Source organism: Protomyctophum bolini (assembly GCF_963924005.1).
Source record: "Protomyctophum bolini genome assembly, chromosome: 11".
Lineage (NCBI taxonomy): Eukaryota > Metazoa > Chordata > Actinopteri > Myctophiformes > Myctophidae > Protomyctophum > Protomyctophum bolini.
The window spans coordinates 21,439,176-21,462,288 of NC_137872.1; the positions used below are offsets into that span (position 1 = coordinate 21,439,176).

The 23,113-nt window shown below is 35.7% G+C and overlaps 1 protein-coding gene across 1 annotated transcript in view; it reads right to left on the reverse strand.

Moving 5' to 3' along the window:
- The window catches only part of LOC308323795 (uncharacterized protein), a 144,653-nt gene that overhangs the window by 84,009 nt on the left and 37,531 nt on the right, over positions 1–23,113 (reverse strand). The gene's annotated exons all lie outside the window — the stretch shown is intronic.

Here is a 23,113-nt window from a genome sequence, read left to right on the forward strand (position 1 = left end):
GAAAAAAACAGTGGGTTATAGCCCATGTTTTTTGAAATTTTGGAAAAAAAAGTTAGCCTAGTTTCTCATCATTTTGAACCGTGGGCTATAGCCCATATCGTACGGCATACTATGGCACGCCGTTTTTCATCATTTTTGAGGATTTGAAAAAAATGAAAAAATGAAAAAAACGGTGGGTTATAGCCCATGTTTTTTGAAATTTTGAAAAAAAAAGTTAGCCTCGTTTCTCATCATTTTGAACCGTGGGCTATAGCCCATATCGTACGGCATACTATGGCACGCCGTTTTTCATCATTTTTGAGGATTTGAAAAAAATGAAAAAATGAAAAAAACGGTGGGTTATAGCCCATGTTTTTTGAAATTTTGAAAAAAAAAGTTAGCCTCGTTTCTCATCATTTTGGACCGTGGGCTATAGCCCATATCGTACGGCATACTATGGCACGCCGTTTTTCATCATTTTTGAGGATTTGAAAAAAATGAAAAATGAAAAAAACGGTGGGTTATAGCCCATGTTTTTTGAAATTTTGAAAAAAAAAGTTAGCCTCGTTTCTCATCATTTTGAACCGTGGGCTATAGCCCATATCGTACGGCATACTATGGCACGCCGTTTTTCATCATTTTTGAGGATTTGAAAAAAATGAAAAAATGAAAAAAACGGTGGGTTATAGCCCATGTTTTTTGAAATTTTGGAAAAAAAAGTTAGCCTCGTTTCTCATCATTTTGAACCGTGGGCTATAGCCCATATCGTACGGCATACTATAGCGCGCAGTTTTTCATCATTTTTGAAGATTTGAAAAAAATTACGAAATGACAAAAACGATGGGTTATAGCCCATGTTTTTTGAAATTTTGAAAAAAAAAGTTAGCCTAGTTTCTCATCATTTTGAACCGTGGGCTATAGCCCATATCGTACGGCATACTATGGCACGCCGTTTTTCATCATTTTTGAGGATTTGAAAAAAATGAAAAAATGAAAAAAACGGTGGGTTATAGCCCATGTTTTTTGAAATTTTGAAAAAAAAAGTTAGCCTCGTTTCTCATCATTTTGAACCGTGGGCTATAGCCCATATCGTACGGCATACTATGGCACGCCGTTTTTCATCATTTTTGAGGATTTGAAAAAAATGAAAAAATGAAAAAAACGGTGGGTTATAGCCCATGTTTTTTGAAATTTTGAAAAAAAAAGTTAGCCTCGTTTCTCATCATTTTGGACCGTGGGCTATAGCCCATATCGTACGGCATACTATGGCACGCCGTTTTTCATCATTTTTGAGGATTTGAAAAAAATGAAAAATGAAAAAAACGGTGGGTTATAGCCCATGTTTTTTGAAATTTTGAAAAAAAAAGTTAGCCTCGTTTCTCATCATTTTGGACCGTGGGCTATAGCCCATATCGTACGGCATACTATAGCGCGCAGTTTTTCATCATTTTTGAAGATTTGAAAAAAATTACAAAATGACAAAAACGATGGGTTATAGCCCATGTTTTTTGAAATTTTGAAAAAAAAAGTTAGCCTAGTTTCTCATCATTTTGAACCGTGGGCTATAGCCCATATCGTACGGCATACTATGGCACGCCGTTTTTCATCATTTTTGAGGATTTGAAAAAAATTCAAAAATTAAAAAAACGGTGGGTTATAGCCCATGTTTTTTGAAATTTTGGAAAAAAAAGTTAGCCTCGTTTCTCATCATTTTGAACCGTGGGCTATAGCCCATATCGTACGGCATACTATGGCACGCCGTTTTTCATCATTTTTGAGGATTTGAAAAAAATGAAAAAATGAAAAAAACGGTGGGTTATAGCCCATGTTTTTTGAAATTTTGAAAAAAAAAAGTTAGCCTCGTTTCTCATCATTTTGGACCGTGGGCTATAGCCCATATCGTACGGCATACTATGGCACGCCGTTTTTCATCATTTTTGAGGATTTGAAAAAAATGAAAAAATGAAAAAAACGGTGGGTTATAGCCCATGTTTTTTGAAATTTTGAAAAAAAAAGTTAGCCTCGTTTCTCATCATTTTGGACCGTGGGCTATAGCCCATATCGTACGGCATACTATGGCACGCCGTTTTTCATCATTTTTGAGGATTTGAAAAAAATGAAAAAATGAAAAAAACGGTGGGTTATAGCCCATGTTTTTTGAAATTTTGAAAAAAAAAGTTAGCCTCGTTTCTCATCATTTTGGACCGTGGGCTATAGCCCATATCGTACGGCATACTATGGCACGCCGTTTTTCATCATTTTTGAGGATTTGAAAAAAATGAAAAATGAAAAAAACGGTGGGTTATAGCCCATGTTTTTTGAAATTTTGAAAAAAAAAGTTAGCCTCGTTTCTCATCATTTTGGACCGTGGGCTATAGCCCATATCGTACGGCATACTATAGCGCGCAGTTTTTCATCATTTTTGAAGATTTGAAAAAAATTACAAAATGACAAAAACGATGGGTTATAGCCCATGTTTTTTGAAATTTTGAAAAAAAAAAGTTAGCCTCGTTTCTCATCATTTTGGACCGTGGGCTATAGCCCATATCGTACGGCATACTATGGCACGCCGTTTTTCATCATTTTTGAGGATTTGAAAAAAATGAAAAAATGAAAAAAACGGTGGGTTATAGCCCATGTTTTTTGAAATTTTGAAAAAAAAAGTTAGCCTCGTTTCTCATCATTTTGGACCGTGGGCTATAGCCCATATCGTACGGCATACTATGGCACGCCGTTTTTCATCATTTTTGAGGATTTGAAAAAAATGAAAAAATGAAAAAAACGGTGGGTTATAGCCCATGTTTTTTGAAATTTTGAAAAAAAAAGTTAGCCTCGTTTCTCATCATTTTGGACCGTGGGCTATAGCCCATATCGTACGGCATACTATGGCACGCCGTTTTTCATCATTTTTGAGGATTTGAAAAAAATGAAAAATGAAAAAAACGGTGGGTTATAGCCCATGTTTTTTGAAATTTTGAAAAAAAAAGTTAGCCTCGTTTCTCATCATTTTGGACCGTGGGCTATAGCCCATATCGTACGGCATACTATAGCGCGCAGTTTTTCATCATTTTTGAAGATTTGAAAAAAATTACAAAATGACAAAAACGATGGGTTATAGCCCATGTTTTTTGAAATTTTGAAAAAAAAAGTTAGCCTAGTTTCTCATCATTTTGAACCGTGGGCTATAGCCCATATCGTACGGCATACTATGGCACGCCGTTTTTCATCATTTTTGAGGATTTGAAAAAAATGAAAAAATGAAAAAAACGGTGGGTTATAGCCCATGTTTTTTGAAATTTTGAAAAAAAAAGTTAGCCTCGTTTCTCATCATTTTGAACCGTGGGCTATAGCCCATATCGTACGGCATACTATGGCACGCCGTTTTTCATCATTTTTGAGGATTTGAAAAAAATGAAAAAATGAAAAAAACGGTGGGTTATAGCCCATGTTTTTTGAAATTTAAAAAAAAAAAGTTAGCCTCGTTTCTCATCATTTTGGACCGTGGGCTATAGCCCATATCGTACGGCATACTATGGCACGCCGTTTTTCATCATTTTTGAGGATTTGAAAAAAATGAAAAAATGAAAAAAACGGTGGGTTATAGCCCATGTTTTTTGAAATTTTGAAAAAAAAAGTTAGCCTCGTTTCTCATCATTTTGGACCGTGGGCTATAGCCCATATCGTACGGCATACTATGGCACGCCGTTTTTCATCATTTTTGAGGATTTGAAAAAAATGAAAAAATGAAAAAAACGGTGGGTTATAGCCCATGTTTTTTGAAATTTTGAAAAAAAAAGTTAGCCTCGTTTCTCATCATTTTGGACCGTAGGCTATAGCCCATATCGTACGGCATACTATGGCACGCCGTTTTTCATAATTTTTGAGGATTTGAAAAAAATGAAAAATGAAAAAAACGGTGGGTTATAGCCCATGTTTTTTGAAATTTTGAAAAAAAAAGTTAGCCTCGTTTCTCATCATTTTGGACCGTGGGCTATAGCCCATATCGTACGGCATACTATAGCGCGCAGTTTTTCATCATTTTTGAAGATTTGAAAAAAATTACAAAATGACAAAAACGATGGGTTATAGCCCATGTTTTTTGAAATTTTGAAAAAAAAAAGTTAGCCTAGTTTCTCATCATTTTGAACCGTGGGCTATAGCCCATATCGTACGGCATACTATGGCACGCCGTTTTTCATCATTTTTGAGGATTTGAAAAAAATGAAAAAATGAAAAAAACGGTGGGTTATAGCCCATGTTTTTTGAAATTTTGAAAAAAAAAGTTAGCCTCGTTTCTCATCATTTTGGACCGTGGGCTATAGCCCATATCGTACGGCATACTATGGCACGCCGTTTTTCATCATTTTTGAGGATTTGAAAAAAATGAAAAATGAAAAAAACGGTGGGTTATAGCCCATGTTTTTTTAAATTTTGAAAAAAAAAGTTAGCCTCGTTTCTCATCATTTTGGACCGTGGGCTATAGCCCATATCGTACGGCATACTATAGCGCGCAGTTTTTCATCATTTTTGAAGATTTGAAAAAAATTACAAAATGACAAAAACGATGGGTTATAGCCCATGTTTTTTGAAATTTTGAAAAAAAAGGTTAGCCTAGTTTCTCATCATTTTGAACCGTGGGCTATAGCCCATATCGTACGGCATACTACGGCACGCCGTTTTTCATCATTTTTGAGGATTTGAAAAAAATGGAAAAATGAAAAAAACGGTGGGTTATAGCCCATGTTTTTTGAAATTTTGAAAAAAAAAGTTAGCCTCGTTTCTCATCATTTTGAACCGTGGGCTATAGCCCATATCGTACGGCATACTATGGCACGCCGTTTTTCATCATTTTTGAGGATTTGAAAAAAATGAAAAAATGAAAAAAACGGTGGGTTATAGCCCATGTTTTTTGAAATTTTGAAAAAAAAAGTTAGCCTCGTTTCTCATCATTTTGGACCGTGGGCTATAGCCCATATCGTACGGCATACTATGGCACGCCGTTTTTCATCATTTTTGAGGATTTGAAAAAAATGAAAAATGAAAAAAACGGTGGGTTATAGCCCATGTTTTTTGAAATTTTGAAAAAAAAAGTTAGCCTCGTTTCTCATCATTTTGGACCGTGGGCTATAGCCCATATCGTACGGCATACTATAACGCGCAGTTTTTCATCATTTTTGAAGATTTGAAAAAAATTACAAAATGACAAAAACGATGGGTTATAGCCCATGTTTTTTGAAATTTTGAAAAAAAAAGTTAGCCTAGTTTCTCATCATTTTGAACCGTGGGCTATAGCCCATATCGTACGGCATACTATGGCACGCCGTTTTTCATCATTTTTGAGGATTTGAAAAAAATGAAAAAATGAAAAAAACGGTGGGTTATAGCCCATGTTTTTTGAAATTTTGAAAAAAAAAAGTTAGCCTCGTTTCTCATCATTTTGAACCGTGGGCTATAGCCCATATCGTACGGCATACTATGGCACGCCGTTTTTCATCATTTTTGAGGATTTGAAAAAAATGAAAAAATGAAAAAAACGGTGGGTTATAGCCCATGTTTTTTGAAATTTTGAGAAAAAAAAGTTAGCCTCGTTTCTCATCATTTTGGACCGTGGGCTATAGCCCATATCGTACGGCATACTATGGCACGCCGTTTTTCATCATTTTTGAGGATTTGAAAAAAATGAAAAAATGAAAAAAACGGTGGGTTATAGCCCATGTTTTTTGAAATTTTGAAAAAAAAAGTTAGCCTCGTTTCTCATCATTTTGGACCGTGGGCTATAGCCCATATCGTACGGCATACTATGGCACGCCGTTTTTCATCATTTTTGAGGATTTGAAAAAAATGAAAAATGAAAAAAACGGTGGGTTATAGCCCATGTTTTTTGAAATTTTGAAAAAAAAAGTTAGCCTCGTTTCTCATCATTTTGGACCGTGGGCTATAGCCCATATCGTACGGCATACTATAGCGCGCAGTTTTTCATCATTTTTGAAGATTTGAAAAAAATTACAAAATGACAAAAACGATGGGTTATAGCCCATGTTTTTTGAAATTAAAAAAAAAAAAGTTAGCCTAGTTTCTCATCATTTTGAACCGTGGGCTATAGCCCATATCGTACGGCATACTATGGCACGCCGTTTTTCATCATTTTTGAGGATTTGAAAAAAATGAAAAAATGAAAAAAACAGTGGGTTATAGCCCATGTTTTTTGAAATTTAAAAAAAAAAAGTTAGCCTCGTTTCTCATCATTTTGAACCGTGGGCTATAGCCCATATCGTACGGCATACTATGGCACGCCGTTTTTCATCATTTTTGAGGATTTGAAACAAAATGAAAAAATGAAAAAAACGGTGGGTTATAGCCCATGTTTTTTGAAATTTTGAAAAAAAAAGTTAGCCTAGTTTCTCATCATTTTGAACCGTGGGCTATAGCCCATATCGTACGGCATACTATGGCACGCCGTTTTTCATCATTTTTGAGGATTTAAAAAAAATGAAAAATGAAAAAAACGGTGGGTTATAGCCCATGTTTTTTGAAATTTTGAAAAAAAAAGTTAGCCTCGTTTCTCATCATTTTGAACCGTGGGCTATAGCCCATATCGTACGGCATACTATAGCGCGCAGTTTTTCATCATTTTTGAAGATTTGAAAAAAATTACAAAATGACAAAAATGATGGGTTATAGCCCATGTTTTTTGAAATTTTGAAAAAAAAAGTTAGCCTAGTTTCTCATCATTTTGAACCGTGGGCTATAGCCCATATCGTACGGCATACTATGGCACGCCGTTTTTCATCATTTTTGAGGATTTGAAAAAAATGAAAAAATGAAAAAAACGGTGGGTTATAGCCCATGTTTTTTGAAATTTTGAAAAAAAAAGTTAGCCTCGTTTCTCATCATTTTGAACCGTGGGCTATAGCCCATATCGTACGGCATACTATGGCACGCCGTTTTTCATCATTTTTGAGGATTTGAAAAAAATGAAAAAATGAAAAAAACGGTGGGTTATAGCCCATGTTTTTTGAAATTTTGAAAAAAAAAGTTAGCCTCGTTTCTCATCATTTTGAACCGTGGGCTATATCGTACGGCATACTATAGCGCGCAGTTTTTCATCATTTTTGAAGATTTGAAAAAAATTACGAAATGACAAAAACGATGGGTTATAGCCCATGTTTTTTGAAATTTTGGAAAAAAAAGTTAGCCTAGTTTCTCATCATTTTGAACCGTGGGCTATAGCCCATATCGTACGGCATACTATGGCACGCCGTTTTTCATCATTTTTGAGGATTTGAAAAAAATGAAAAAATGAAAAAAACGGTGGGTTATAGCCCATGTTTTTTGAAATTTTGAAAAAAAAAGTTAGCCTCGTTTCTCATCATTTTGGACCGTGGGCTATAGCCCATATCGTACGGCATACTATGGCACGCCGTTTTTCATCATTTTTGAGGATTTGAAAAAAATGAAAAATGAAAAAAACGGTGGGTTATAGCCCATGTTTTTTGAAATTTTGAAAAAAAAAGTTAGCCTCGTTTCTCATCATTTTTGACCGTGGGCTATAGCCCATATCGTACGGCATACTATAGCGCGCAGTTTTTCATCATTTTTGAAGATTTGAAAAAAATTACAAAATGACAAAAACGATGGGTTATAGCCCATGTTTTTTGAAATTTTGAAAAAAAAAGTTAGCCTAGTTTCTCATCATTTTGAACCGTGGGCTATAGCCCATATCGTACGGCATACTATGGCACGCCGTTTTTCATCATTTTTGAGGATTTGAAAAAAATGAAAAAATGAAAAAAACGGTGGGTTATAGCCCATGTTTTTTGAAATTTTGAAAAAAAAAGTTAGCCTAGTTTCTCATCATTTTGAACCGTGGGCTATAGCCCATATCGTACGGCATACTATGGCACGCCGTTTTTCATCATTTTTGAGGATTTGAAAAAAATGAAAAAATGAAAAAAACGGTTGGTTATAGCCCATGTTTTTTGAAATTTTGAAAAAAAAAGTTAGCCTCGTTTCTCATCATTTTGGACCGTGGGCTATAGCCCATATCGTACGGCATACTATGGCACGCCGTTTTTCATCATTTTTGAGGATTTGAAAAAAATGAAAAAATGAAAAAAACGGTGGGTTATAGCCCATGTTTTTTGAAATTTTGAAAAAAAAAGTTAGCCTCGTTTCTCATCATTTTGGACCGTGGGCTATAGCCCATATCGTACGGCATACTATGGCACGCCGTTTTTCATCATTTTTGAGGATTTGAAAAAAATGAAAAAATGAAAAAAACGGTGGGTTATAGCCCATGTTTTTTGAAATTTTGAAAAAAAAAGTTAGCCTCGTTTCTCATCATTTTGAACCGTGGGCTATAGCCCATATCGTACGGCATACTATGGCACGCCGTTTTTCATCATAATTGAGGATTTGAAAAAAATGAAAAAATGAAAAAAACGGTGGGTTATAGCCCATGTTTTTTGAAATTTTGAAAAAAAAAGTTAGCCTCGTTTCTCATCATTTTGGACCGTGGGCTATAGCCCATATCGTACGGCATACTATGGCACGCCGTTTTTCATCATTTTTGAGGATTTGAAAAAAATGAAAAATGAAAAAAACGGTGGGTTATAGCCCATGTTTTTTGAAATTTTGAAAAAAAAAGTTAGCCTCGTTTCTCATCATTTTGGACCGTGGGCTATAGCCCATATCGTACGGCATACTATAGCGCGCAGTTTTTCATCATTTTTGAAGATTTGAAAAAAATTACAAAATGACAAAAACGATGGGTTATAGCCCATGTTTTTTGAAATTTTGAAAAAAAAAGTTAGCCTCGTTTCTCATCATTTTGAACCGTGGGCTATAGCCCATATCGTACGGCATACTATGGCACGCCGTTTTTCATCATTTTTGAGGATTTGAAAAAAATGAAAAAATGAAAAAAACGGTGGGTTATAGCCCATGTTTTTTGAAATTTTGAAAAAAAAAGTTAGCCTCGTTTCTCATCATTTTGAACCGTGGGCTATAGCCCATATCGTACGGCATACTATGGCACGCCGTTTTTCATCATTTTTGAGGATTTGAAAAAAATGAAAAAATGAAAAAACGGTGGGTTATAGCCCATGTTTTTTGAAATTTTGAAAAAAAAAGTTAGCCTCGTTTCTCATCATTTTGAACCGTGGGCTATAGCCCATATCGTACGGCATACTATGGCACGCCGTTTTTCATCATTTTTGAGGATTTGAAAAAAATGAAAAAATGAAAAAAACGGTGGGTTATAGCCCATGTTTTTTGAAAATTTGAAAAAAAAAGTTAGCCTCGTTTCTCATCATTTTGAACCGTGGGCTATAGCCCATATCGTACGGCATACTATGGCACGCCGTTTTTCATCATTTTTGAGGATTTGAAAAAAATGAAAAAATGAAAAAAACGGTGGGTTATAGCCCATGTTTTTTGAAATTTTGAAAAAAAAAGTTAGCCTCGTTTCTCATCATTTTGGACCGTGGGCTATAGCCCATATCGTACGGCATACTATAGCGCGCAGTTTTTCATCATTTTTGAAGATTTGAAAAAAATTACAAAATGACAAAAACGATGGGTTATAGCCCATGTTTTTTGAAATTTTGAAAAAAAAAGTTAGCCTAGTTTCTCATCATTTTGAACCGTGGGCTATAGCCCATATCGTACGGCATACTATGGCACGCCGTTTTTCATCATTTTTGAGGATTTGAAAAAAATGAAAAAATGAAAAAAACGGTGGGTTATAGCCCATGTTTTTTGAAATTTTGAAAAAAAAAGTTAGCCTCGTTTCTCATCATTTTGAACCGTGGGCTATAGCCCATATCGTACGGCATACTATGGCACGCCGTTTTTCATCATTTTTGAGGATTTGAAAAAAATGAAAAAATGAAAAAACGGTGGGTTATAGCCCATGTTTTTTGAAATTTTGAAAAAAAAAGTTAGCCTCGTTTCTCATCATTTTGAACCGTGGGCTATAGCCCATATCGTACGGCATACTATGGCACGCCGTTTTTCATCATTTTTGAGGATTTGAAAAAAATGAAAAAATGAAAAAAAACGGTGGGTTATAGCCCATGTTTTTTGAAATTTAAAAAAAAAAAGTTAGCCTCGTTTCTCATCATTTTGGACCGTGGGCTATAGCCCATATCGTACGGCATACTATAGCGCGCAGTTTTTCATCATTTTTGAAGATTTGAAAAAAATTACAAAATGACAAAAACGATGGGTTATAGCCCATGTTTTTTGAAATTTTGAAAAAAAAAGTTAGCCTAGTTTCTCATCATTTTGAACCGTGGGCTATAGCCCATATCGTACGGCATACTATGGCACGCCGTTTTTCATCATTTTTGAGGATTTGAAAAAAATGAAAAATGAAAAAAACGGTGGGTTATAGCCCATGTTTTTTGAAATTTTGAAAAAAAAAGTTAGCCTCGTTTCTCATCATTTTGGACGGTGGGCTATAGCCCATATCGTACGGCATACTATAGCGCGCAGTTTTTCATCATTTTTGAAGATTTGAAAAAAATTACAAAATGACAAAAACGATGGGTTATAGGCCATGTTTTTTGAAATTTTGAAAAAAAAAGTTAGCCTAGTTTCTCATCATTTTGAACCGTGGGCTATAGCCCATATCGTACGGCATACTATGGCACGCCGTTTTTCATCATTTTTGAGGATTTGAAAAAAATGAAAAATGAAAAAAACGGTGGGTTATAGCCCATGTTTTTTGAAATTTTGAAAAAAAAAGTTAGCCTCGTTTCTCATCATTTTGGACCGTGGGCTATAGCCCATATCGTACGGCATACTATGGCACGCCGGTTTTCATCATTTTTGAGGATTTGAAAAAAATGAAAAATGAAAAAAACGGTGGGTTATAGCCCATGTTTTTTGAAATTTTGAAAAAAAAAGTTAGCCTCGTTTCTCATCATTTTGGACCGTGGGCTATAGCCCATATCGTACGGCATACTATAGCACGCCGTTTTTCATCATTTTTGAGGATTTGAAAAAAATGAAAAATGAAAAAAACGGTGGGTTATAGCCCATGTTTTTTGAAATTTTGAAAAAAAAAAGTTAGCCTCGTTTCTCATCATTTTGAACCGTGGGCTATAGCCCATATCGTACGGCATACTATGGCACGCCGTTTTTCATCATTTTTGAGGATTTGAAAAAAATGAAAAAATGAAAAAAACGGTGGGTTATAGCCCATGTTTTTTGAAATTTTGAAAAAAGAAGTTAGCCTAGTTTCTCATCATTTTGAACCGTGGGCTATAGCCCATATCGTACGGCATACTATGGCACGCCGTTTTTCATCATTTTTGAGGATTTGAAAAAAATGAAAAATGAAAAAAACGGTGGGTTATAGCCCATGTTTTTTGAAATTTTGAAAAAAAAAGTTAGCCTCGTTTCTCATCATTTTGGACCGTGGGCTATAGCCCATATTGTACGGCATACTATGGCACGCCGTTTTTCATCATTTTTGAGGATTTGAAAAAAATGAAAAATAAAAAAAACGGTGGGTTATAGCCCATGTTTTTTGAAATTTTGAAAAAAAAAGTTAGCCTCGTTTCTCATCATTTTGGACCGTGGGCTATAGCCCATATCGTACGGCATACTATAGCGCGCAGTTTTTCATCATTTTTGAAGATTTGAAAAAAATTACAAAATGACAAAAACGATGGGTTATAGCCCATGTTTTTTGAAATTTTGAAAAAAAAAGTTAGCCTAGTTTCTCATCATTTTGAACCGTGGGCTATAGCCCATATCGTACGGCATACTATGGCACGCCGTTTTTCATCATTTTTGAGGATTTGAAAAAAATGAAAAAATGAAAAAAACGGTGGGTTATAGCCCATGTTTTTTGAAATTTTGAAAAAAAAAGTTAGCCTCGTTTCTCATCATTTTGAACCGTGGGCTATAGCCCATATCGTACGGCATACTATGGCACGCCGTTTTTCATCATTTTTGAGGATTTGAAAAAAATGAAAAAATGAAAAAAACGGTGGGTTATAGCCCATGTTTTTTGAAATTTTGAAAAAAAAAGTTAGCCTCGTTTCTCATCATTTTGGACCGTGGGCTATAGCCCATATCGTACGGCATACTATGGCACGCCGTTTTTCATCATTTTTGAGGATTTGAAAAAAATGAAAAAATGAAAAAAACGGTTGGTTATAGCCCATGTTTTTTGAAATTTTGAAAAAAAAAGTTAGCCTCGTTTCTCATCATTTTGGACCGTGGGCTATAGCCCATATCGTACGGCATACTATGGCACGACGTTTTTCATCATTTTTGAGGATTTGAAAAAAATGAAAAATGAAAAAAACGGTGGGTTATAGCCCATGTTTTTTGAAATTTTGAAAAAAAAAGTTAGCCTCGTTTCTCATCATTTTGGACCGTGGACTATAGCCCATATCCAGTGTTGGGGAGTATTAAGCTACATGTAGCTGAGCTACGTAGCTTAGCTACATTTTGCTGTAGCTTGTGGTATTTTAGCTACATTCATATTTGTGTACCTCGTCAAGTAGCTCAGCTACTTTTTGGGTCATTTTTTGTAGCTTAGCTACTCAAGTTACAAGCTACAATTTTGGGTCTCCCAGAGGGGAGGAGGGGTCTCCCAGAGGGGAGCAGGGGTCTCCCAGAGGGGAGCAGGGTGGGAGGGGTCTCCCAGAGGGGAGCAGGGTGGGAGGGGTCTCCCAGAGGGGAGCAGGGTGAGGAGGGGTCTCCCAGAGGGGAGCAGGGTGGGAGGAGGGGTCTCCCAGAGGGGAGCAGGGTGGGAGGGGTCTCCCAGAGAGGAGCAGGGGGAGGAGGGGTCTCCCAGATGGGAGCAGGGTGGGAGGAGGGGTCTCCCAGAGGGGAGCAGGGGGAGGAGGGGTCTCCCAGAGGGGAGCAGGGTGGGAGGGGTCTCCCAGAGGGGAGCAGGGGTCTCCCGCATGTACATTCTCAATTTAACGCTGAAAAATAAAAAGTAGCTGAGCTACTTTTCCTATGTAGCTGTAGCTTTACAAGCTACATTTCTCCAGGGGTAGCTATGTAGCTTGATCAAGCTACTGCCATGGTGAGCTACTTGTAGCTTTACAAGCTACGCTTTCAAAGTAACTTCCCCAACACTGCCCATATCGTACGGCATACTATGGCACGCCGTTTTTCATCATTTTTGAGGATTTGAAAAAAATGAAAAAATGAAAAAAACAGTGGGTTATAGCCCATGTTTTTTGAAATTTTGGAAAAAAAAGTTAGCCTAGTTTCTCATCATTTTGAACCGTGGGCTATAGCCCATATCGTACGGCATACTATGGCACGCCGTTTTTCATCATTTTTGAGGATTTGAAAAAAATGAAAAAATGAAAAAAACGGTGGGTTATAGCCCATGTTTTTTGAAATTTTGAAAAAAAAAGTTAGCCTCGTTTCTCATCATTTTGAACCGTGGGCTATAGCCCATATCGTACGGCATACTATGGCACGCCGTTTTTCATCATTTTTGAGGATTTGAAAAAAATGAAAAAATGAAAAAAACGGTGGGTTATAGCCCATGTTTTTTGAAATTTTGAAAAAAAAAGTTAGCCTCGTTTCTCATCATTTTGGACCGTGGGCTATAGCCCATATCGTACGGCATACTATGGCACGCCGTTTTTCATCATTTTTGAGGATTTGAAAAAAATGAAAAATGAAAAAAACGGTGGGTTATAGCCCATGTTTTTTGAAATTTTGAAAAAAAAAGTTAGCCTCGTTTCTCATCATTTTGAACCGTGGGCTATAGCCCATATCGTACGGCATACTATGGCACGCCGTTTTTCATCATTTTTGAGGATTTGAAAAAAATGAAAAAATGAAAAAAACGGTGGGTTATAGCCCATGTTTTTTGAAATTTTGGAAAAAAAAGTTAGCCTCGTTTCTCATCATTTTGAACCGTGGGCTATAGCCCATATCGTACGGCATACTATAGCGCGCAGTTTTTCATCATTTTTGAAGATTTGAAAAAAATTACGAAATGACAAAAACGATGGGTTATAGCCCATGTTTTTTGAAATTTTGAAAAAAAAAGTTAGCCTAGTTTCTCATCATTTTGAACCGTGGGCTATAGCCCATATCGTACGGCATACTATGGCACGCCGTTTTTCATCATTTTTGAGGATTTGAAAAAAATGAAAAAATGAAAAAAACGGTGGGTTATAGCCCATGTTTTTTGAAATTTTGAAAAAAAAAGTTAGCCTCGTTTCTCATCATTTTGAACCGTGGGCTATAGCCCATATCGTACGGCATACTATGGCACGCCGTTTTTCATCATTTTTGAGGATTTGAAAAAAATGAAAAAATGAAAAAAACGGTGGGTTATAGCCCATGTTTTTTGAAATTTTGAAAAAAAAAGTTAGCCTCGTTTCTCATCATTTTGGACCGTGGGCTATAGCCCATATCGTACGGCATACTATGGCACGCCGTTTTTCATCATTTTTGAGGATTTGAAAAAAATGAAAAATGAAAAAAACGGTGGGTTATAGCCCATGTTTTTTGAAATTTTGAAAAAAAAAGTTAGCCTCGTTTCTCATCATTTTGGACCGTGGGCTATAGCCCATATCGTACGGCATACTATAGCGCGCAGTTTTTCATCATTTTTGAAGATTTGAAAAAAATTACAAAATGACAAAAACGATGGGTTATAGCCCATGTTTTTTGAAATTTTGAAAAAAAAAGTTAGCCTAGTTTCTCATCATTTTGAACCGTGGGCTATAGCCCATATCGTACGGCATACTATGGCACGCCGTTTTTCATCATTTTTGAGGATTTGAAAAAAATTCAAAAATTAAAAAAACGGTGGGTTATAGCCCATGTTTTTTGAAATTTTGAAAAAAAAAGTTAGCCTCGTTTCTCATCATTTTGAACCGTGGGCTATTGCCCATATCGTACGGCATACTATGGCACGCCGTTTTTCATCATTTTTGAGGATTTGAAAAAAATGAAAAAATGAAAAAAACGGTGGGTTATAGCCCATGTTTTTTGAAATTTTGGAAAAAAAAGTTAGCCTCGTTTCTCATCATTTTGAACCGTGGGCTATAGCCCATATCGTACGGCATACTATAGCGCGCAGTTTTTCATCATTTTTGAAGATTTGAAAAAAATTACGAAATGACAAAAACGATGGGTTATAGCCCATGTTTTTTGAAATTTTGAAAAAAAAAGTTAGCCTAGTTTCTCATCATTTTGAACCGTGGGCTATAGCCCATATCGTACGGCATACTATGGCACGCCGTTTTTCATCATTTTTGAGGATTTGAAAAAAATGAAAAAATGAAAAAAACGGTGGGTTATAGCCCATGTTTTTTGAAATTTTGAAAAAAAAAGTTAGCCTCGTTTCTCATCATTTTGAACCGTGGGCTATAGCCCATATCGTACGGCATACTATGGCACGCCGTTTTTCATCATTTTTGAGGATTTGAAAAAAATGAAAAAATGAAAAAAACGGTGGGTTATAGCCCATGTTTTTTGAAATTTTGAAAAAAAAAGTTAGCCTCGTTTCTCATCATTTTGGACCGTGGGCTATAGCCCATATCGTACGGCATACTATGGCACGCCGTTTTTCATCATTTTTGAGGATTTGAAAAAAATGAAAAATGAAAAAAACGGTGGGTTATAGCCCATGTTTTTTGAAATTTTGAAAAAAAAAGTTAGCCTCGTTTCTCATCATTTTGGACCGTGGGCTATAGCCCATATCGTACGGCATACTATAGCGCGCAGTTTTTCATCATTTTTGAAGATTTGAAAAAAATTACAAAATGACAAAAACGATGGGTTATAGCCCATGTTTTTTGAAATTTTGAAAAAAAAAGTTAGCCTAGTTTCTCATCATTTTGAACCGTGGGCTATAGCCCATATCGTACGGCATACTATGGCACGCCGTTTTTCATCATTTTTGAGGATTTGAAAAAAATTAAAAAATTAAAAAAACGGTGGGTTATAGCCCATGTTTTTTGAAATTTTGAAAAAAAAAGTTAGCCTCGTTTCTCATCATTTTGAACCGTGGGCTATTGCCCATATCGTACGGCATACTATGGCACGCCGTTTTTCATCATTTTTGAGGATTTGAAAAAAATGAAAAAATGAAAAAAACGGTGGGTTATAGCCCATGTTTTTTGAAATTTTGAAAAAAAAAGTTAGCCTCGTTTCTCATCATTTTGGACCGTGGGCTATAGCCCATATCGTACGGCATACTATGGCACGCCGTTTTTCATCATTTTTGAGGATTTGAAAAAAATGAAAAAATGAAAAAAACGGTGGGTTATAGCCCATGTTTTTTGAAATTTTGAAAAAAAAAGTTAGCCTCGTTTCTCATCATTTTGGACCGTGGGCTATAGCCCATATCGTACGGCATACTATGGCACGCCGTTTTTCATCATTTTTGAGGATTTGAAAAAAATGAAAAAATGAAAAAAACGGTGGGTTATAGCCCATGTTTTTTGAAATTTTGAAAAAAAAAGTTAGCCTCGTTTCTCATCATTTTGGACCGTGGGCTATAGCCCATATCGTACGGCATACTATGGCACGCCGTTTTTCATCATTTTTGAGGATTTGAAAAAAATGAAAAATGAAAAAAACGGTGGGTTATAGCCCATGTTTTTTGAAATTTTGAAAACAAAAGTTAGCCTCGTTTCTCATCATTTTGGACCGTGGGCTATAGCCCATATCGTACGGCATACTATAGCGCGCAGTTTTTCATCATTTTTGAAGATTTGAAAAAAATTACAAAATGACAAAAACGATGGGTTATAGCCCATGTTTTTTGAAATTTTGAAAAAAAAAGTTAGCCTAGTTTCTCATCATTTTGAACCGTGGGCTATAGCCCATATCGTACGGCATACTATGGCACGCCGTTTTTCATCATTTTTGAGGATTTGAAAAAAATGAAAAAATGAAAAAAACGGTGGGTTATAGCCCATGTTTTTTGAAATTTTGAAAAAAAAAGTTAGCCTCGTTTCTCATCATTTTGAACCGTGGGCTATAGCCCATATCGTACGGCATACTATGGCACGCCGTTTTTCATCATTTTTGAGGATTTGAAAAAAATGAAAAAATGAAAAAAACGGTGGGTTATAGCCCATGTTTTTTGAAATTTAAAAAAAAAAAGTTAGCCTCGTTTCTCATCATTTTGGACCGTGGGCTATAGCCCATATCGTACGGCATACTATGGCACGCCGTTTTTCATCATTTTTGAGGATTTGAAAAAAATGAAAAAATGAAAAAAACGGTGGGTTATAGCCCATGTTTTTTGAAATTTTGAAAAAAAAAGTTAGCCTCGTTTCTCATCATTTTGGACCGTGGGCTATAGCCCATATCGTACGGCATACTATGGCACGCCGTTTTTCATCATTTTTGAGGATTTGAAAAAAATGAAAAAATGAAAAAAACGGTGGGTTATAGCCCATGTTTTTTGAAATTTTGAAAAAAAAAGTTAGCCTCGTTTCTCATCATTTTGGACCGTAGGCTATAGCCCATATCGTACGGCATACTATGGCACGCCGTTTTTCATAATTTTTGAGGATTTGAAAAAAATGAAAAATGAAAAAAACGGTGGGTTATAGCCCATGTTTTTTGAAATTTTGAAAAAAAAAGTTAGCCTCGTTTCTCATCATTTTGGACCGTGGGCTATAGCCCATATCGTACGGCATACTATAGCGCGCAGTTTTTCATCATTTTTGAAGATTTGAAAAAAATTACAAAATGACAAAAACGATGGGTTATAGCCCATGTTTTTTGAAATTTTGAAAAAAAAAAGTTAGCCTAGTTTCTCATCATTTTGAACCGTGGGCTATAGCCCATATCGTACGGCATACTATGGCACGCCGTTTTTCATCATTTTTGAGGATTTGAAAAAAATGAAAAAATGAAAAAAACGGTGGGTTATAGCCCATGTTTTTTGAAATTTTGAAAAAATAAGTTAGCCTCGTTTCTCATCATTTTGGACCGTGGGCTATAGCCCATATCGTACGGCATACTATGGCACGCCGTTTTTCATCATTTTTGAGGATTTGAAAAAAATGAAAAATGAAAAAAACGGTGGGTTATAGCCCATGTTTTTTGAAATTTTGGAAAAAAAAGTTAGCCTCGTTTCTCATCATTTTGAACCGTGGGCTATAGCCCATATCGTACGGCATACTATAGCGCGCAGTTTTTCATCATTTTTGAAGATTTGAAAAAAATTACGAAATGACAAAAATGATGGGTTATAGCCCATGTTTTTTGAAATTTTGAAAAAAAAAGTTAGCCTAGTTTCTCATCATTTTGAACCGTGGGCTATAGCCCATATCGTACGGCATACTATGGCACGCCGTTTTTCATCATTTTTGAGGATTTGAAAAAAATGAAAAAATGAAAAAAACGGTGGGTTATAGCCCATGTTTTTTGAAATTTTGAAAAAAAAAGTTAGCCTCGTTTCTCATCATTTTGAACCGTGGGCTATAGCCCATATCGTACGGCATACTATGGCACGCCGTTTTTCATCATTTTTGAGGATTTGAAAAAAATGAAAAAATGAAAAAAACGGTGGGTTATAGCCCATGTTTTTTGAAATTTTGAAAAAAAAAGTTAGCCTCGTTTCTCATCATTTTGGACCGTGGGCTATAGCCCATATCGTACGGCATACTATGGCACGCCGTTTTTCATCATTTTTGAGGATTTGAAAAAAATGAAAAATGAAAAAAACGGTGGGTTATAGCCCATGTTTTTTTAAATTTTGAAAAAAAAAGTTAGCCTCGTTTCTCATCATTTTGGACCGTGGGCTATAGCCCATATCGTACGGCATACTATAGCGCGCAGTTTTTCATCATTTTTGAAGATTTGAAAAAAATTACAAAATGAAAAAAACGGTGGGTTATAGCCCATGTTTTTTGAAATTTTGGAAAAAAAAGTTAGCCTCGTTTCTCATCATTTTGAACCGTGGGCTATAGCCCATATCGTACGGCATACTATAGCGCGCAGTTTTTCATCATTTTTGAAGATTTGAAAAAAATTACGAAATGACAAAAACGATGGGTTATAGCCCATGTTTTTTGAAATTTTGAAAAAAAAAGTTAGCCTAGTTTCTCATCATTTTGAACCGTGGGCTATAGCCCATATCGTACGGCATACTATGGCACGCCGTTTTTCATCATTTTTGAGGATTTGAAAAAAATGAAAAAATGAAAAAAACGGTGGGTTATAGCCCATGTTTTTTGAAATTTTGAAAAAAAAAGTTAGCCTCGTTTCTCATCATTTTGAACCGTGGGCTATAGCCCATATCGTACGGCATACTATGGCACGCCGTTTTTCATCATTTTTGAGGATTTGAAAAAAATGAAAAAATGAAAAAAACGGTGGGTTATAGCCCATGTTTTTTGAAATTTTGAAAAAAAAAGTTAGCCTCGTTTCTCATCATTTTGGACCGTGGGCTATAGCCCATATCGTACGGCATACTATGGCACGCCGTTTTTCATCATTTTTGAGGATTTGAAAAAAATGAAAAATGAAAAAAACGGTGGGTTATAGCCCATGTTTTTTTAAATTTTGAAAAAAAAAGTTAGCCTCGTTTCTCATCATTTTGGACCGTGGGCTATAGCCCATATCGTACGGCATACTATAGCGCGCAGTTTTTCATCATTTTTGAAGATTTGAAAAAAATTACAAAATGACAAAAACGATGGGTTATAGCCCATGTTTTTTGAAATTTTGGAAAAAAAAGTTAGCCTAGTTTCTCATCATTTTGAACCGTGGGCTATAGCCCATATCGTACGGCATACTATGGCACGCCGTTTTTCATCATTTTTGAGGATTTGAAAAAAATTCAAAAATTAAAAAAACGGTGGGTTATAGCCCATGTTTTTTGAAATTTTGAAAAAAAAAGTTAGCCTCGTTTCTCATCATTTTGAACCGTGGGCTATTGCCCATATCGTACGGCATACTATGGCACGCCGTTTTTCATCATTTTTGAGGATTTGAAAAAAATGAAAAAATGAAAAAAACGGTGGGTTATAGCCCATGTTTTTTGAAATTTTGAAAAAAAAAGTTAGCCTCGTTTCTCATCATTTTGGACCGTGGGCTATAGCCCATATCGTACGGCATACTATGGCACGCCGTTTTTCATCATTTTTGAGGATTTGAAAAAAATGAAAAAATGAAAAAAACGGTGGGTTATAGCCCATGTTTTTTGAAATTTTGAAAAAAAAAGTTAGCCTCGTTTCTCATCATTTTGGACCGTGGGCTATAGCCCATATCGTACGGCATACTATGGCACGCCGTTTTTCATCATTTTTGAGGATTTGAAAAAAATGAAAAAATGAAAAAAACGGTGGGTTATAGCCCATGTTTTTTGAAATTTTGAAAAAAAAAGTTAGCCTCGTTTCTCATCATTTTGGACCGTGGGCTATAGCCCATATCGTACGGCATACTATGGCACGCCGTTTTTCATCATTTTTGAGGATTTGAAAAAAATGAAAAATGAAAAAAACGGTGGGTTATAGCCCATGTTTTTTGAAATTTTGAAAAAAAAAGTTAGCCTCGTTTCTCATCATTTTGGACCGTGGGCTATAGCCCATATCGTACGGCATACTATAGCGCGCAGTTTTTCATCATTTTTGAAGATTTGAAAAAAATTACAAAATGACAAAAACGATGGGTTATAGCCCATGTTTTTTGAAATTTTGAAAAAAAAAGTTAGCCTAGTTTCTCATCATTTTGAACCGTGGTCTATAGCCCATATCGTACGGCATACTATGGCACGCCGTTTTTCATCATTTTTGAGGATTTGAAAAAAATGAAAAAATGAAAAAAACGGTGGGTTATAGCCCATGTTTTTTGAAATTTTGAAAAAAAAAGTTAGCCTCGTTTCTCATCATTTTGAACCGTGGGCTATAGCCCATATCGTACGGCATACTATGGCACGCCGTTTTTCATCATTTTTGAGGATTTGAAAAAAATGAAAAAATGAAAAAAACGGTGGGTTATAGCCCATGTTTTTTGAAATTAAAAAAAAAAAAGTTAGCCTCGTTTCTCATCATTTTGGACCGTGGGCTATAGCCCATATCGTACGGCATACTATGGCACGCCGTTTTTCATCATTTTTGAGGATTTGAAAAAAATGAAAAAATGAAAAAAACGGTGGGTTATAGCCCATGTTTTTTGAAATTTTGAAAAAAAAAGTTAGCCTCGTTTCTCATCATTTTGAACCGTGGGCTATAGCCCATATCGTACGGCATACTATGGCACGCCGTTTTTCATCATTTTTGAGGATTTGAAAAAAATGAAAAAATGAAAAAAACGGTGGGTTATAGCCCATGTTTTTTGAAATTTAAAAAAAAAAAGTTAGCCTCGTTTCTCATCATTTTGGACCGTGGGCTATAGCCCATATCGTACGGCATACTATGGCACGCCGTTTTTCATCATTTTTGAGGATTTGAAAAAAATGAAAAAATGAAAAAAACGGTGGGTTATAGCCCATGTTTTTTGAAATTTTGAAAAAAAAAGTTAGCCTCGTTTCTCATCATTTTGGACCGTGGGCTATAGCCCATATCGTACGGCATACTATGGCACGCCGTTTTTCATCATTTTTGAGGATTTGAAAAAAATGAAAAAATGAAAAAAACGGTGGGTTATAGCCCATGTTTTTTGAAATTTTGAAAAAAAAAGTTAGCCTCGTTTCTCATCATTTTGGACCGTAGGCTATAGCCCATATCGTACGGCATACTATGGCACGCCGTTTTTCATAATTTTTGAGGATTTGAAAAAAATGAAAAATGAAAAAAACGGTGGGTTATAGCCCATGTTTTTTGAAATTTTGAAAAAAAAAGTTAGCCTCGTTTCTCATCATTTTGGACCGTGGGCTATAGCCCATATCGTACGGCATACTATAGCGCGCAGTTTTTCATCATTTTTGAAGATTTGAAAAAAATTACAAAATGACAAAAACGATGGGTTATAGCCCATGTTTTTTGAAATTTTGAAAAAAAAAAGTTAGCCTAGTTTCTCATCATTTTGAACCGTGGGCTATAGCCCATATCGTACGGCATACTATGGCACGCCGTTTTTCATCATTTTTGAGGATTTGAAAAAAATGAAAAAATGAAAAAAACGGTGGGTTATAGCCCATGTTTTTTGAAATTTTGAAAAAAAAAGTTAGCCTCGTTTCTCATCATTTTGGACCGTGGGCTATAGCCCATATCGTACGGCATACTATGGCACGCCGTTTTTCATCATTTTTGAGGATTTGAAAAAAATGAAAAATGAAAAAAACGGTGGGTTATAGCCCATGTTTTTTTAAATTTTGAAAAAAAAAGTTAGCCTCGTTTCTCATCATTTTGGACCGTGGGCTATAGCCCATATCGTACGGCATACTATAGCGCGCAGTTTTTCATCATTTTTGAAGATTTGAAAAAAATTACAAAATGACAAAAACGATGGGTTATAGCCCATGTTTTTTGAAATTTTGAAAAAAAAGGTTAGCCTAGTTTCTCATCATTTTGAACCGTGGGCTATAGCCCATATCGTACGGCATACTACGGCACGCCGTTTTTCATCATTTTTGAGGATTTGAAAAAAATGGAAAAATGAAAAAAACGGTGGGTTATAGCCCATGTTTTTTGAAATTTTGAAAAAAAAAGTTAGCCTCGTTTCTCATCATTTTGAACCGTGGGCTATAGCCCATATCGTACGGCATACTATGGCACGCCGTTTTTCATCATTTTTGAGGATTTGAAAAAAATGAAAAAATGAAAAAAACGGTGGGTTATAGCCCATGTTTTTTGAAATTTTGAAAAAAAAAGTTAGCCTCGTTTCTCATCATTTTGGACCGTGGGCTATAGCCCATATCGTACGGCATACTATGGCACGCCGTTTTTCATAATTTTTGAGGATTTGAAAAAAAATGAAAAATGAAAAAAACGGTGGGTTATAGCCCATGTTTTTTGAAATTTTGAAAAAAAAAGTTAGCCTCGTTTCTCATCATTTTGGACCGTGGGCTATAGCCCATATCGTACGGCATACTATAGCGCGCAGTTTTTCATCATTTTTGAAGATTTGAAAAAAATTACGAAATGACAAAAACGATGGGTTATAGCCCATGTTTTTTGAAATTTTGAAAAAAAAAGTTAGCCTCGTTTCTCATCATTTTGAACCG